At 47.6% G+C, this 12,015-nt stretch overlaps 1 pseudogene; it reads left to right on the top strand.

Annotated features, from left to right (window-relative positions):
* The first annotated feature begins 942 nt into the window (after positions 1-942).
* Positions 943-4,543, top strand: LOC116521195 (annotated as a pseudogene).
* Positions 4,544-12,015: the final 7,472 nt, after the last annotated feature.

The raw sequence follows: 12,015 nt of genomic DNA, 5'->3' as shown, positions 1-12,015 counted from the left end.
AAAGAGGGAGGGGGACAGGATGCAACCCTGCCATACTCCTTTTTGTACCCTTACTGGTGCAGTAAAAGTTCCTTGGGGATTGCACCTCACTTTCAAGGTGGAATTTGCATACAATTTTTGTATGAGGAAGAGGAGGTATTTATCAATAGTAGTGCATTTTAATTTCTCCCAGAGGGTGTTCCTGGATATTGAATCAAAGGCCTGCTTAAAATCAAGGAAGGCCACAAAAAGAGAGGGGTTTTTTATTCGTGTATTTTTGTACTAAATGGTAGAGTACCAAGATATGATCCACCATAGATCTTCCTTCTCTAAAACCAGCTTGTTTGTCTTTGATTATCCCCCCTGAAATTAGCCAATCCTGAACTTTATAATTTAGGTGTTTGGCATACAGTTTACTAATAATGCTCAGAAGACTAATGGGTCTATAATTGCCTGGGTCATTTCTATTGCCTTTTTTATAAATTGGTATGATAATTGTGTTAAATATTAATGAGCCATGTAAATTAGGCTCAGCAGTTCAGCACCTTCTTGGAGGCCAGCAACAGCCTGCTGCCTCCTGATTGGCCGGGACGCAGCAGGAGCTGTTGCCGGCCGAAGTTACTCTTTGATTGGACCGGGACTTGACAGCAGTTGCTGCCCAAGTCCCGGGTTCCTATTGGTTGAACAGTTAGTATAAATACCTTGGCGTGCACCGCGCCACTTTGAATCGCTGTCTTAAGTTGTTTGTTAATAAAGCAGTTAGTTGTTCATCCTGGTTGTCGCGTCCCTCCTTCAGTCTTCAAAACTGGCGACGAGGGTGGGATCGGCGATTCCGCGACGCTAGGGTGAAGAGAGAGAGAGAGGGGTAGTTAGCTGCCGCCGCTCAAAGCCGGCAACGAACATTGCTCGGAAGAAGAAAGATTTTTTTTTCCCATTCCCTCCATCCGTCTCTCATCCACCAAGATGACTTCTGCGCTTCCTCCGTTCGCCCCCTTTGGTTCTGCCGGAGAATCCTGGGAGGGCTTTATGGAGAGGTTTGAGTGCTACTTGATAGCATCAAAAAACCAGGCTCAAACCGAGGAAGAAAAGTGCAGCTTCTTCCTCTCCTGCTGCGAACCCTCAATGTTCGCCTCCGCAAGAGCTCTGGCCGCCCCGAGGCCAGCATACAAGCTGGGGTGGGCAGAACTGATGGCAAGATTAAAAAATCACTACGCCCCCACCCCATCTGTCATCGCCCGCCGCTTTGCTTTTCGCCGCCGGGTCCAGAAGAAAAACGAATCAATAAGTCAATTCCTAGAGGCATTGCGTATGGTGGCCGCTCAGTGTGACTTTTCTAATTTAGAAGAGAATCTGGTGGAACAGTTTGTGTGCGGGGTCCGCGACGTCAACCTGCGGAGCTGCATGTTCCGGAACCACCAGATCACCTTGCTCCAGGCCGTGGAGACTGCCAGAGCAGCCGAGCTCTCGGAGCAGTCCATGGCTGATATTGAGTGGCTACAGCTTGCCTCACCGGAACGGCCACCCCCGGAGCCACCAACGCAAACCCATATGATCCAAGACGAGCTGACCTTTGAAGACCAGGAGGAAGACGTTGTGGGACAAATGAGGGCACAGCCTAAACGGAAGCCCAAGCCACAGTCCACAGCGCAAACCGCAGCGCAAAATGTGCCTTGCCGTGGGTGTGGAGGCCGTCACACCCGCACGGCCTGCCCTTTCCGAAATGCTATTTGCCTCAGATGCAAGGGTGAAGGCCACCTGGCTAAAGTTTGCAGGGCCCTCCTACCGGCACCATCATTCCTGCAACCTTCGAGCCGATCCCAGGCGCAGCCGCGCCGCCAGCAGCTGCGGGCCGCGCGGCGGGCTGAAGAATGTTATTCAACCTGTCAGCCGAATGTTTCTGACTGTGCAGCGAACCAAGCCACTGCGGGAGCCTGGAAGGTCGCAGCCTCCGTCCAGCTGGAAGGTCAGCCTTGCCGGATGGAGGTGGACTCCGGCTCTTCCCGGTCTCTCTTGCCCTGGTCCCTTTTCTCCTGGCTCTGTCCTAAAGTTCCCCAGAGCCACTTATTGCCGTCGGAGGTTTCCCTGAGGGATTATCAGGGGAAGTTGATTCCCACTCTAGGCTCCTTCCCTATCTCGGTTTGCTATGGCCCATTCCAAGGGAAACTGCCCATCCTCATCGTTAGGGATGACCTACCGGCCCTCTTGGGCCTGGATTGGTTCCCAGCCCTGGGATTGTCAATTGGGGGGGTACACCGGGTTGTCCCCTCTTCCATCGAAGACATATTAAAGGAATATGCCGATGTTTTCGATGGCCAGCTGGGTTGTTATAAGGGCACCCCCATCTCTTTAAGTCTTGATCCCCAGGTTGCTCCCATTCGGCTGAAAGCCCGCAGGGTGCCTTTTGCCTTGAGGGCCAAGGTTGACGCCGAACTGGATAAACTGTTGGCGCAGGGAGTCATCGAGCCCGTTGACCATTCTCGTTGGGAGACACCCATTGTCCTCCCAATCAAGCCGGACGGGTCGGTGAGGATCTGCGCCGACTACAAGTCGACGATCAACTTGGCCCTTCAGGCAAACCCCTATCCAGTCCCTGTAGTGCAACACCTGCTCCATTCCCTGGGGCAGGGTTGCACATTCGCCAAACTGGATATGGCGCAGGCCTATCAACAGCTCCCGGTGGATGACGATGCGGCGGCTGCCCAAACCATCGTCACCCATCGTGGGGCTTTTCGTTGTCGCCGCCTTCAATTCGGCGTTTCCGTGGCCCCGGGGATCTTCCAAAGCCTCATGGAGCGGCTGCTCCATGGGCTACCGGGCGTTGTACCGTATTTCGATGATGTTCTGATCGCTGCTTCCAGCCGCTCAGAACTCATCGAAGTACTCAGGAAAGTCCTCAGTCGTTTCAGGGGCGTGGGCCTAAAACCTAAACGCAGCAAATGCTCGTTTGCTGTCCCTAAGGTGGAATTCTTGGGCTTCACGATTGACGCCCAAGGCATCCACCCCACGCCTTCAAAGGTTGCAGCCATTAGGAACGCCCCGGCACCCACCACCAAGGCAGAGCTGCAGGCGTTCCTAGGGCTCCTAAATTTCTACGCCCCCTTCATACCTCATAAGGCGTCACTAGCCGAGCCGCTTCATCGGTTGCTCGACCGATCCGCGGCCTGGCACTGGGGGAGCCGCGAAGCGCATGCGTTCGCGGCTGTCAAAGAGACTCTGACGTCAGCGGCAGTCCTAATTCAGTACAATGACAGGATGCCACTGACGTTAGCGTGTGACACCTCCCCCTATGGAGTCGGGGCGGTCCTGAGCCATATCCTCCCGAATGGCTCGGAAGCCCCAGTGGCCTTTTATTCCCGGACACTCTCCTCGGCGGAGCGGAATTACAGCCAGATCGACAAGGAGGCTCTGGCTGCAGTGTCCGGGATTAAGAGGTTCCATGACTACCTCTACGGTCGGCATTTCACTCTTGTCACCGACCATAAGCCACTCCTTGGGCTTCTGGCGGGTGACAAGCCGACCCCCCCCCATCCTCTCCCCTCGCATGACTCGCTGGACGGAGTTCCTCGCAGCGTACTCGTATACGCTGCAGTACCGTCCGGGCAAGCAGCTAGGGCACGCTGATGCCCTGAGCCGCTGCCCCTTGCTGGAGACAGATACCGCCCCTGTGCCCAGCCTCTCTATCCTCACCATCGCGTCTTCCGGCCTTTCCATCTCTGCCGCGGATGTCGCGGCCTACACTAAGGCCGATCCAATCCTCTCCCAGGTCGCTTCCTGGGTCTTGAGGGGATGGCCCACAGACAAGGTGGCAGAGGGCTTCCGGCCCTTTAAATCCAGACAAGCGGAGCTCTCCCTCCACAGGGGGTGCCTTGTTTGGGGGGATTGAGTAGTGATCCCCGAAGCACTTCGGCCACAAGTTCTGTCTCTGCTCCATAAGGATCACCCCGGCATAGCACGGATGAAGGCATTGGCCCATAGCTATGTCTGGTGGCCCTTGCTGGACTCAGAGATAGCGGCCTATGTAGGCCGCTGCACCCCATGTCAGCAGTCCAGGCCCAACCCCCCTGCCGGGCCTGCTCGCGAGTGGGAGGCTCCGAGAGGCCCATGGTCACGCCTCCACATCAACTTTGCTGGTCCCTTCCACGGCCAGAATTTCCTGATTGTGGTGGACGCCTACTCCCATTGGGTGGAGCTGGTCTTGATGCCCTCCACAATGGCCGAGAGGACGGTCCTGGCCTTGAGAAGGCTCTTCGCAACCCACGGGTTCCCAGACTTAGTAGTTTCGGACAATGGGCCCCAATTTATGTCCACCACATTTCAGGAGTTCCTGGCCGAGCAAGGGATCCGGCACGCGCCCATAGCCCCATACCACCCGGCCAGCAATGGCCGGGCGGAGCGGGCGGTCCGCTCAGCGAAGGAGGCCCTGGGCCGCATGGACCGGGGCGACTGGCAGGCGAGAGTGGCGGCTTACCTGCTAAGCCAGCATTCCACTCCCTGCCCAACGACCAACCGAAGCCCCGCGGAGCTCTTGATGGGCCGGCGTCTGCGGACTCCCCTGGATAGGCTTCACCCGCTCTATTCAGGGGATCAGCCGAGCAACCTGGGGGTTCTCCCTCCCCGTTCGTTTAAGCTGGGGGACGCAGTCTGGGCCCGGGCATTCTCAGGGGCTACCCAATGGGTTCCGGCCACCGTAACCGCCCTGACAGGCCCCTGTTCTTTTAGGGTCGGACTGGCTGACGGATCCCAATGGAGGCGCCACCTGGATCAATTAAGGAGGCGCCTCCCGCCACCGGCCGGCAACCCGGACTCTGCTGCAGACAACACCGCCCTTCCGGGGTTGCCACTTGAGGCCTTCGCCAGACCAGGCCTCGCCTCTCAATTGCCTGGAGCTCAAACCGAAGAAGTACATTCTCGGGCCTTCACCACACCAGGCCCGGCCTACCCGAGCTCCCCCAGCAGGGAGCACCAACAGAACTCTCAAGCCGCCGCAGAACAGGCCCCACCTATTGCTCCTGCCTTCCCCAGTGACTCTCCTCCCATACCTAACTCTGTTGTTTTGGGCACGCCGCCTCGTCCCTGCTTACCATCGTTGTTGAGCCCGCCTTCTGGGCCTTCGCGAGAGATCGGGCCTTGGAGCTACACCCCCTTCCGGGAGGAGCTACGACAAGGAGGTCCACCTCCGCCGACGACTCCTGTCGAACTGCGAAGGTCGGGGCGGGTCCGGCGCCGCCCGGCCTATCTACAGGACTACGCATGCTCCACCTGGGGAGCATGCGCGGAACTGGGGGGAAGGGGTGTTAAATATTAATGAGCCATGTAAATTAGGCTCAGCAGTTCAGCACCTTCTTGGAGGCCAGCAACAGCCTGCTGCCTCCTGATTGGCCGGGACGCAGCAGGAGCTGTTGCCGGCCGAAGTTACTCTTTGATTGGACCGGGACTTGACAGCAGTTGCTGCCCAAGTCCCGGGTTCCTATTGGTTGAACAGTTAGTATAAATACCTTGGCGCGCACCGCGCCACTTTGAATCGCTGTCTTAAGTTGTTTGTTAATAAAGCAGTTAGTTGTTCATCCTGGTTGCCGCGTCCCTCCTTCAGTCTTCAAAAAATTGCTACTCCCCAATCTCTTGGCATATGGCCTATTTTATCTATAAATGTAAACAGAGATGCTAAAAGTGGAGACCACCAACTGGTTTTTTTAATTATTTCCGGCAGGACATTATCAGCCCCGGGTGCCTTATTAGCCTTTTGGGCTCCAATCAACAGGGATATCTCTTCTGGTGTAACAGAAAAGCCCTTCATGGTATTGGACCTGGGTACTTGAGAGACCACCTGCTGCCAATTACCTCCCAAAGACCCATCAGATCCCACAGATTAGGCCTCCACCGGATTCCATCTACCGGCCAATGTCGATTGGCGACTACCCGGAGGAAGGCCTTCTCTGTGGCTGCTCCGGCCCTCTGGAATGAACTCCCCGTGGAGATTCGGACCCTCACCTCCCTTCAGGCTTTCTGTAAAGCCATTAAAACCTGGCTGTTCCGGCAGGCCTGGGGTTGACGAGTTCCCTTCCCCGCTCGTATTGTGTGACTGTTGATTGTTTTTTAAAAAAATCTCTCTGTATCTTGTTGTATTGCCTTGTCTGTACTACGCCCCCTCTGGGTTTGTTAGCTGCCCTGAGTCCCTCTGGGAATAGGGCGGCATAGAAATGAAATAAACCTATAACCTATAACAGGGGCCAGTAAGAAGTTTGGTCCAAACTAGCTTGGCTCTCCTTGGTTACATAGTCAGGATCTGTATATAGCTCCCTAAAATATTCTTCCCGGGCATGAATTGTTACCTGATTAGTTGGGGGTAGGGGAGGTTTTCCCAGTCCCCTGGTGATGTACCAAAAGAGGGATGTATTTTTTGTCCTGACTGAAGTAATTAATCTATGCCAAGACTTCTTCAGAGCCGCACTTTTCTTTTCTTTTAGAAGGGTCTTATATTGTGCTTTCAATTGCCTTAAGTAGTGAGTATGATCCTCAAAAGGGGCATTTTTACTTTTCCTGTACTCCATATTATATATTCTTTTTAGTTGCACGCAATCTCTATCAAACCATTTTTAATTCTTTGAGACCGGCCTTTTGGAGTGAACTAGTGTTCTGTTAGTGAGAACCAATTTAAAATTTAAAATTAAGGATTCAAATCCCTCTAAGTAAGATCCTCCAAACTTATTCCTTAGTAGAGATGTACGTAGCTCTATGGTTTTTGGAACTAACATTCATTTAGTAATTTCCTTAGCATTTTTCTAATTCCATTTAATTTTTACCTGGGTATTTTGACTCTCTAACCTGGGTAGGTAGGCTGTGCCTGCCCTTAGAGATTTCTGATGTAATGTGGGAGTAAGGATTATTGCATCATGATCACTTTCCAGTCACGAGTCTACCTTCATCTTCTGTAAGAACTTCAGGAGGTCATATGATATTATCCAGTAATCAACTATGGATTTTCTTCCTGCTCTCCAATAAGTATATTCTGTTGGGTAGTGTACTCATTAAGGATACAAAGATCCAAACGTGCAATCAACTGTCTTACACACAAATCTGCCCAATTAGCTTTAGGGTCTTTAAATTGTCTGGAATGCAGGGGTTCTCCTGGTACATTCTCATCATAGTGGATCTTAAATTGATTAAATAATGCTTGATCATTTGGACCCATTCTAGCATTTAAGTCCCCCCCCCCCAATTATTGTTGCTTTGGGATATTTGTCTGAGCAGCCAAGAATAAAATCTTCTATGCTGTCCCAAATCTTGTTGATCAAATTATTCTTATTAAGTGGAGGAATATAGATATTAAAAAGCAAAATCTCCACCTTTTTAAATAAGAGAAAAGATAGTCACAATCCATGTCTGGAAAGGTGGCAAGGATGTATTAACTAATGTCACAATACCCCCTTTAGCTCTCCTCCCCACCATGCTTGGGACAGCCAGAATTGAATTAACCCAATAACCATCTAACCATCTAACTATCTCTGCAGAGGCCCAGGTTTCCTGTAAGAAGAGGATGTCAAATTGTGATATATATAGTCAAAAAAGAGTTGGTCTTTTGATGGAACAGACCAACTCGCTATATTCTAGGTTATAAGGAAAGTGGGTCATCTTTTGCAGCTCATCAGGAAACTTGATTTATACAAAGGGAAGTTGTCGGGTTGTTGCCATGGATTGAGATGTCATCACACACAGAATTGGCTTTCTCTAAAAGTAGGAGGGTCCCATATAAGTCGTTTGTAGACTCCTGAGGAACTTGTTCAGAGTAAGAAATTTTAGCACCAGCTAACAGAGCTTGCCATTCAGATGTCTCTACTCTGGGTGTGGGGCAAGGAGTTATTAGGTCATGCCTCATTCTTTGAGATGGTGGCTCTGATGTGGGTTGTCTCTCAATTTCTTGGGTTGGTGCTGAAGGTGTCATGGGATATTCACATAGGGATGATAGCATCTCCATCTCTACTGGATCTCTAATGGCTCCTTTGGGTCTTGGTTTCTATTTTCCATGATCTCGTGTACATGCAATCCCTTGTCCTCCAGTGGAAAAGTGAAAGGCTCAATTATTGGGGAGACCAGATCTATAAGTGGCTCTGCTGTGTCCATTGTGACCAATAAGGATTTCTTTAAATTTTCTCACTTGAATAATATATTGTCTTGTTCTTTCCTTGGGAGAGCGCCAAAAGCATTAATGAGGCCCGTTTCTGTGTTGTTAAGTATCTCATCACCGGACAAGGCTGGCTGACTCCCACTGTTTTTCTCTCCCTTTCCCAAGGTTGAAAATGAGGAAGAAGCAGCCACCTTGGGTGCTCGCATGTTAACAATTAAGGGAGTAACTCTTTCCTCACAGAAGACTCTGATGGGAAAGATTTGAAAGGAAGCTAAATGTGCCCTCATCTTAAATAGCTTCTGCGGTATGATGGGCTATTTGAAAGAAAGGAGAATCCACTTCCAGTTTAGGGCCACAGCATGGAGATAAATCAGCCACCTGTGGCAGTGAAGAAACTGGGATAGGGAAATTAGAATTGCACTTCTGGTATAATTGGATTGGTTGTTTGTGAGAAGAGCTGGCTTTAAGTTTGTTCTCCCCTCACCAGAACGGGAAAGTCTAGTAACTGCTGTTTTGCCAAATCTTTTTGCAGGTCCAGTTCTAATCCCTCCAGATTGTTGGGAATGGGGGGGGGGTGGTTAGTTTTACTTACAGATCTCTTGCCAACAAAGTGCTCTTCAATTCTTGGTTGTTTTGCTGTTTTCACTGGAAGGAGAGATCCTGGGCTGGTGCCATGGCATTTCTTTCTTTTTTCCCATGCCTTTTTAATTCTCAGTAGCAACAAAAACTTTTGTCTGTGTTATGGTCTATGCTGTTATCTCCACCAAAAAATGTTAATTAAATAAAAAAGGATCCAATGGGAGTACTAAAAATTGATAAAATAAAATAAAACTGGGAGGCGCTACTGCAAACACGCTCCGGCTGAACCAGTTGCCCTACACTTGCTTCTGAGTAACTGGGAAAAAAAGCCGTGCTTGGAACCTGCCAAAAACCGCTGCTCAAAAAGCATGGCTTTTTTTCCAGTTACTCAGAGGCTTTGGTTTAAAGTGGTTGCTGCTTTATGCCACCCCTCCTCCTCCTGCTGCAAGCGACAGGTACCTCAGAGACTCGGCAGGCAGCTCAGGGGAGACAATGTTGGAGCTCGGAGGTGAGGTGGGTTTTCCACACCCCCGCCATTCTGGAAGAAAAGAAATCTAGTGCAGGAGGAGGAGGAGGAGGGGCGGCATAAAGCAGAACCATCTTAAACCAAACCAAAGAAAACTGTGCTTGGAACCTGCCAAAAACCGCCACTCAAAAATGGCAGGGAAAAATACCCCACCTCAAGCTCCAACATTGCAGCTCTGTCAGGAGGGGGGGACATGGGGGACTACTGCTTGCCAGTGGAGATTACTGGGTCTTGACTGCTTCATGCAAGTATGGTAGGATGTCGTTACACACACACACAACACACACATTTCCCTCATGTCTGCCACTGACAGCTGTCAAAGAGAACGAAGCACAGGGGAAGGAAGAGGAACAGAGGCTTCAGCTGTTGGAAGAAGTGCCTGCACTTCATTCTCTTTGATAGCTGCCTCACTTGCAGTGGGGTGGGGAGAAATAAGGAAGAGAGACGGAGGAGAAGTCCGTCCCTAGCAGAAGCTCAGCTTTCTCCTCCCTCCACTCCTCTTCCTTTCTCAGCTGTTGGAAGAAGTGCCCGTGCTTTGTTCTCTTTGACAGACCCCTCACTTACAGTGGGGTGGGGAGAAATTGGGGACAGATGGAGGAGAAAGCTGAGCTTCTGCTAGGGGGAGCGAGCGGGGGCAGGCCAGGGTACTGTATCGGTATGGGGAAGGCAGGCTGCCATCACCAATGGTATGGAAAAATATGGCCGATTTATGCTACCGGTCTGCCCGTACCAGGAGGAACCCACCTCTGGTACTGGTTGATAAAACCTTAGTAAGACCATTTCTGGAATAATGGATCCAGTTTTGTTCATGACATTATAAAAAAGATATTGAGACAATGGAAAGAGTACAGAGATTAATAACTAAGATGATTAAGGGCCTGCAGATTAAAATATATGAAGAATGGTTGCAGGAATTGGGTATAGTTAGTCTAGGGAAAAGAAGCACTAGGGGGTGACATGATAGCAATTTCAATATTTGAGGACTTACCACAAAGAAAGGGGTTCAATCTATTTTCCAAAGCACAGAAGGCAAGACAAGAAACTATGGGAACTAATCAAAGAGAAAAGGAACATAGAACTAAGGAGAAACTTCCTAACAATGAAAACAATTAACAACTTGCCTTCAGAAGTTGTAGATGCTCTATCATGGATTTTAAGAGGAGACTGGACAGCCAGTTATTTGGAATGGTATAAATTCTCCTGCTTGGACCTCCAAGGTCCCTTGCAACTCTGTAATTCTGTTATTCATCCTCATACCAGCTTGTCAAGAAAAATCCTTAGCAAATCACCAATATAAAGCATATAGATAAAGCTGTGTATGTTTGGAAGGGGATGCTAAAATCTCTTCTGCTTTTGTTTCTTTGTTTGTTATTTTATAAAGATAGAAAAAGAGCTACTCATGGTTTCACTAAAAATCAAACATTAGAGGTTTTAAATTACTAGTAGAATGAATGTGTAGCATTCCAGGTGCTGCCTAAAGTTATGTATGTATGTATGTATGTATGTATGTATGTATGTATGTAAGTAAAATATATATATATATATATATATATATATATATATATATATATATATATATATATATATATATATATATATTCATTCATTCATTCATTCATTCATTCATTCATTCATTCATTCATTCATTCATTCATTCAAAGTCATAACCCCTGGTATGCCCAAATATGGGAGGAAGATCACTACTTCCGTTCGGCTCGTCACAAGAGACCATCCAGACAGAAACCCAATATTTTTTACTGTTGCCTTTTTGTTACATTTGTTATATTTGTGCTGATAAGTAAATAAAGGGAGACTAGTATAGATCTATTTCAAGCTATTTAGCTCTCATCAGCTAGCCATACCCTTACTGGGATTAGAACTGTGACTTTAAATATATATATTTATCAGCACAAATACAACATATACATATACATATACATATACATATACATATACATATACATATACATATACATATACATACATACATACATACATACATACATACATACATACATATATATATATATGTTATATATATATAACAAATACAACATATATATATATGGAACAGATGGTGGTAGTAACACACATCCATACTGATCTATTTTCTCTAATCTCATATTGTGATTGTAGCTTTCCTTATACTTTATTTCCATTATATGTGAGAAAATTATAATGAAAAGATTAATCTGTAAAATTAAAATTAGTGTGATTTTTGTAATAAACCAATAATTATCAATTATACTCTATTTAAAGATTTTAATTATTTTTTGTTATACCTTCATTGTTGATGCCCTCATAATATTTATGTTGCTTTATATTAATATATTTTTATATTTATACTATAAAGTATCAGAAATTACTGTCAAATTATTGTAATACAGTTAGCCAGATTATTTAACTTGGTAAGTTCATATCCCCCAATTTCTGATTGTAGCCAATCAGTTTTCTATGCTTAAAATCATTTTCTGTGATTAAAATTTTTAATCTATACTATATCTTTTAATCTTTTTTACTTTATTCCCTTTCCATTAGCTGCATTAAAGGCAATTTGCCATAGCTTGCTCCACAAACTTTTCATTTTTATTCTAACTTTGAGATCCACAGTTAATAATATTATGATTTAGGGGAAGAGGAGTAGCATGATGAGGAATATAAAACTTTCATCTTTATGAAAATAATATATATGCTGGAAAAGATCTAACCAAGTCATCCTGATTCCCATTGACATAGAATAGGCCCCTCTGGGAAGTACACAAGCTGGAAGTGATGTTGTAGCTTTTCCCTATGGTTACCCTTCAGAAGG

This window comes from Thamnophis elegans, chromosome Z, assembly GCF_009769535.1.
Source record: "Thamnophis elegans isolate rThaEle1 chromosome Z, rThaEle1.pri, whole genome shotgun sequence".
NCBI lineage: Eukaryota > Metazoa > Chordata > Lepidosauria > Squamata > Colubridae > Thamnophis > Thamnophis elegans.
Note: the sequence above shows the minus strand (reverse complement) of the source record. Positions and strands in the feature narration are given on the sequence as shown.